The following is a 5,802-nucleotide window of genomic DNA, read 5'->3' as shown; positions in this document are numbered from 1 at the left end:
GTCCCGTAGCCCCTCACTCCTTAGTTCCGAAAGGCTATGCTGGGTGAGGTACGCGCGGGGCCGGGCTCTGCAGACGTAGAACGCTAGCCCCGCTTACATCTCACCTCAGCACCCGCTGTTTTCGCGTCAAGGGGGACTCCTGAGCATCATGACTCAGGAGCCTAACTGGCTCCGTAGCCCCTCACTCCTTAGTTCCGAAAGGCTATGCTACGTAGAACGGAAGATACACCTACATCACGCCTCCCTACTTGTTGTTCGCGCGCCAAGGGGGACTCCTGAGCATGGCGACTCAGGAGCCTAACTTGTCACGTAGCCCCTCACTCCTTTGGTCCCGTCCTGGTTTCTGGTCGGGGCTAATGCTGGGAGAGGCACGCGCGGGGCCGGGCTCTGCCGGCGTAGAACACAAGCAAGTAGGGAAGAAAAGCATAAAATTCAAGGAATTTAAAAGCAAATATTACAACCCATACTATCGTCTTAGTACCAAACGCAAGTTTAAATGCCTCCCCAAGGCGTGATGCATGTGCAGGAATTGAAAGAAGAACAGGGATGGAACGGAGTCACTTGTCGGCGGTGAAGCTGTGTGGAGTGGCTTCTCCTCGTGGAGCAGCAGGGCCGGCAGCGCCTTGCTTTGGCCTGGTGCTGAAGGCCCGGAACTTCCCCAGCAGCGCCTCCGCGCGCCCCTTCACGGCTTCGACAGCGGCGGCAGCACCCTCGCCGCTCACCGGTTCCAGCAAGCCGTCGAGGTCGGCGCTGGGATCGCGAAGGTAGATGTGGGCGAAGACCCGCGTCAGCGCAGCAGAAGACAGGACGCGCGCCTCGGCCTCGGCCATGGGGCCGATGCCAAGGGCGACATCCCCAAGGGCCTTAACCAGGAAGGGGAGCAGAGGCGAGGGAGAAGGGGTGCACGAGGACCTCGCCGAGCAACTCCGTCCCAACTACCCCACGGACCCGACGGCACACCAGGAACAATCCCCGACTCTCGAGATAAGTCACCACCCGAAAGCACCAGCTATCACAGCACTACCCCCGCACATAATGCAATTCCGTGTCGGCGACGCCGCTCTCCTTTCTCGCCGAACGACGGCTGCTTGGGCGCCAAAGGGGACCTCCTGAGCATCGCGACTCAGGAGCTCTTACCGGACCACGGGTCGCTCACCTCCTGGCCTTGACCGCGGCATCGTGACCTGGCATACCAGCGACGGCTGACGCCGCCTTGGGACTGGGACCTGTCGGCGCAGAGTGCCAAGCCCTCGCGAGGTGCGAAAGGGAGAACTGAGCTAAGACGAAATCACCAACTCACACAGCTCTGCAGCAAAGGTTATGTATTAACAAATGGGACTACAGACACCTTACAAGCCCCCTTGGGGCGCATTTTGATTCCTCGCAGGGAACGGATCCTAAGGGATACTAACTACACGAGCTCCTGCAAAAGATGCCATCATCAACAGTGGGCCGTCAGGCGCCGGCGCCAACCCCATCTAGATCAGGCTCGGCGACGGCCAGACGAGCCCGCCCTGCTCCGGGAACGGCGCTGACTCGGGGGCTCATAGCTGTCGTCGCTCATCTCCGGAGTCGTGAAGATTTCGCCGGAGTCACTGGACCCTCCGGCGCCTCCGCCAAGGGAGCGGTCGACGGGCCTAGCCCTCACCAGGGCAAGGTCCTGGCTACCTCTCCCGGGGCAACACTCCAGCCGGCGCCCGTTCGCGTCGAAGACCTTGAAGAACATCACCGCAGCGCCATCGTACTCCAAGTGGACCGCGAAGACGCCCCTTTCCCTACAAACCCGGGTGATCTCTCTCCAGCCGCGGGACATGTAGACCTCGCCCGGGGCAGCGACCACGACCTCTGCCTCGGTCGCGAGGGTGCTGCAGCCGGCGTGCTGCAGCCAGAGCTCCAGGGGCCCTCCTGGAGGGATGATGGAGGCGAAGAAGGGAGGTAGACGGATCCAGCACTGGAGAGGAATGGCGACGTGGAGCATGAACTCTTGGGAGGAGCCCTCGGCATGGACTCCAGAAGGAACAACCCACCCCTTCGTGACCCGACGGCGCCTACGACGGCGCCGACCGTGGAGATCGGCATCGACACCTTCGGGGCCCTCGACGTGGGCATACAAGGGAAGCGGGAACCCCGGCGGAGCCCGCTCGCACCAGGGCCTCGCCACCACCTGACGGTCCTCCTCGTCCCGGCTGCAAAGGGCGAGTCGTTTCTTCGGCGGGAGCGGGTTTGGCCCCTCTCGAGGAGCCTTTCCCTTCTCCGCTGCAGAGAACCGGCGGATCGGAGCCATCGCAGCAAGATGGAGCAAGGATCGGGAAGAAGGAGAATCCAGGAGGAATGGACTGGAAGGGGACTTGTCCAACTCGCGCGATCACCGAGGCATCGTGGGGAAGTGGAGACGCCCACGTCCAATCAACCGCCACGCGGCGCCCAAGGACGCAGGCTATTAGGGCCCGCGGCGCTTCGCCCTTGCCCTTTCGCCTCTCGGCACGGCCAAGTCCATGCGCGCCTTGGGCCCGAGGGCTACTGTCGGCGTTCTGGGAACGGGGGTCCCCAGACTTGCCTGCCTGCGGCTTGCGGCGTGGCTCAAATGGGGGCCCAGCGCGGCCCATCTTCATCAACACAAGGCTCAAGACCCTCGCGAGGGGCCAAGCCTTTTGGGGCGGACGACACGGCGCATCCTCAGGCGCAGCCTCCTCAGGCTGGCTCGCGAGGAGGCAGAGAGATCAAGGCAGGGTACCTCGCGAGGTGCCCATGACGCAAGCCATGACGATCGAGGGTACCAAGTGGGCGCCAGCGTGCGCATTGTCCTTCTTTCCTCTTTGGTGCAAAGGGGGCAAGCGCAGCCGCGGAGTACCGAGGCATTAGGCAAAGGTTGCCATTTCGGTGCAATGAGACCAAGACCAGGAGGACTACGAGACGGAGGTCACCATGGAGCCCAGCACGGCGTCACCACAGAGCCTTTGGTAGGCGAAGACCAACTTTAGTCAGGATATGTGTACTAGATGTTCCCATTCGAATTGGCCAATTGTTGGCGCCCTTCCCGCTCAAATATTTGGGAAGAGGCCCAGGGACTTTGCCTATAAATAGGACTGGCCACCCCCAGGGTAGAGGCAATCAAAAAAGAGACACGGGGAAGAGACATCGGATCGAAATCAGAGAGAGAGAGAGAGAAGTGCGACTGAACTCCTCCTAGCAGTTCATCGCCCCAGCCAAGAACAGATCCTCGCGGGGATGTTCTTCCTTATACTGTTCATCGTCATCAGCCCCAAGAGGCAATCCACCAACCACACACTAGAGTAGGGTATTACACCACATCGGTGGCCCGAACCAGTATAAACCTTGTGTCTCTTGTGCAGTTCTTTTAGTAGTTTAGATCTTTGCGAGACGGGGAGGTAGAAGGAGTGATCTCCGCGCGCACCCCAGTGTTCGAACCTTAAGGGTCTGCCGGAACCCGTGATCCGATAGTCTCCGCCTCGATCCGGCCTGGAACCGGCCCCGGCGAACCACCTCGTCCCGGATCCGGGTTGTCCCCACCGCATCGGCCTACCTCCGACGCCCTTCGCTCGGTCCCACAGCCACCTGCTCGCCGGAGCACCGGAGTCGCCGTCGCCCGTTGACTGTGCGTGCGCCCCGCGTCCGGCCCATCTACAGCAAGGCCCAGTTCGCCCCGGCCCAGTGGCCACACTGGTGAGCGCCCGCTTGCAAACCCTCGCCCTGGGCGCTATGTAATATGCTGCGCCCACTGTTGCAGCCCATGTTATTTTTTTCCAGAATGAATTTGTCTAATTATCCAGTGCACTGCATTTTTGCAAAAAAGCCCTCCAACATCATGCATTTAATAACCCACCAACCGTGCATCATATTAAAATAAGTTATATATGTAAAATGCTTAGAATTTTGTGTAGATTAATAATTTCCAGCTTGCATCCATGTTTAAAATATTTAAATTGTTGTTTGTGTTTGTTTTGCTAAATGCCATTCTAAAATGCTTTATTTCATAACTAAATAAACGTAGCTCAGATTTAAATAAACTTTATATGTAAATGGAGTACAAAAATGCCTAGTTTAGCATGGTGGCTTTACTTTGCATGTTTAATAACTCTAAAATTGTGTATAGGGCAGAACAGTACCAATTTAAAATTTGCACATGAGGATTTTCCGGAATTGTTTTTTGTAGTTCCGGCCTCATTTAAACTTGCCTAGATAGGTAGTTTTATTATGCTTCACCTCTTTCCATGTTTAATAACATTTAACCTTGTTGGGTACATAAACGGGACAGAACTAAATAAGTCATGTGGCGTTTCGTCAATATACTTGGTTGTGCATCATGCCATGTTTATGTGATGGTTGTTTACTATGTTGCTTGCTTCTTTCCGGGTTGCTTCTCTCGTTAGCTTCGGTTTAGTTCCGGAGTTTTGAGGATTCATTTGACTACATCCGTTTGTATTCTTCATGGACTCGTTCTTCTTCCTTGCGGGATCTCAGGTAATAACCATCGAAATCACTTCTATCTTTGCTTGCTAGTTGTTCATTCTATCGCTATGTCGCGCTACCTACCACTTGTTATATCCTGCATCCCATATTGCCATGTTAAGCCTCTAACCCACCTTCCTAGCAAACTGTTGTTTGACTATGTTACCGCTTTTGCTCGGCCCCTCTTATAGCGTTGCTAGTTGCAGGTGAAGTTGAAGTTTTGTTCCATGTTGGAACATGGATATGTTGGGATATCACAATATCTCTTATTTTTTAACTAATGCATCTATATACTTGGTAAAGGGTGGAAGGCTCGGCCTTATGCCTGGTGTTTTGTTCCACTCTTGCCGCCCTAGTTTCCGTCATACCGGTGTTATGTTCCTTGATTTTTGCGTTCCTTACATGGTTGGGTGTTATGGGAACCCCTTGACAGTTCGCTTTGAATAAAACTCCTCAAGCAAGGCCCAACCTTGGTTTTACATTTGCCTAACAACCTATTACCCTTCCCTTGGGTCGGCCAACCCGAGGGTCATTGTTGGTGTCAAAACCGGCGGATCTCGGGTAGGGGGTCCCGAACTATGCGTCTAAGGCGGATGGTAACAGGAGGCAGGGAACACGATGTTTTACCCAGGTTCGGGCCCTCTTGATGGAGGTAAAACCCTACGTCCTGCTTGATTTATTCTTAATGATATGGGTATTGCAAGAGTTGATCTAGCACGAGATCGGAGAGGCTAAACCCTAGAAGCTAGCCTATGGTATGATTGTATGTTGTCCTACGGACTGAAACCCTCCGGTTTATATAGACATCGGAGGGGGCTAGGGTTACACAAGGTCGATTACAAAAGAGAAGATATACATATCCGTATTGCCTAAGCTTGCCTTCCATGCCAAGTAGAGTCCCATTCGGACATGAGACGAAGTCTTCAATCTTGTATCTTCATAGTCCAACAGTCCGGCCAAAGGATATAGTCCGGCTGTCCGGAGATCCCCTAATCCAGGACTCCCTGAGTAGCCCCCGAACCAGGCTTCAATGACAATGAGTCCGGCGCGTAGTGTTGTCTTTGGCATTGCAAGGAGAGTTTTTCTCCATTTTTCAAGTGTTCGTAAGCAGTGTCCGGCTCCATAAATGTTGAACCTCTTGGCTTCTGTGCCCAATAAGGACTTTCTCCCATGCGTTGAATGAATACGAGGTGCCAGGGCATTTTTACATTTGCCCCCCCCAGCTAGATAAATAAATTGTCTATTAAAGGGATGGGGATTCTTAGATCCGATCCATACCATCCTCCCCCAGCGAGAATCCATCAGAGCGCGTTTCGTAAAGATCCGTTCGAG

Source organism: Triticum urartu, chromosome 2, assembly GCF_003073215.2.
Source record: "Triticum urartu cultivar G1812 chromosome 2, Tu2.1, whole genome shotgun sequence".
NCBI lineage: Eukaryota > Viridiplantae > Streptophyta > Magnoliopsida > Poales > Poaceae > Triticum > Triticum urartu.
Note: the sequence above shows the minus strand (reverse complement) of the source record.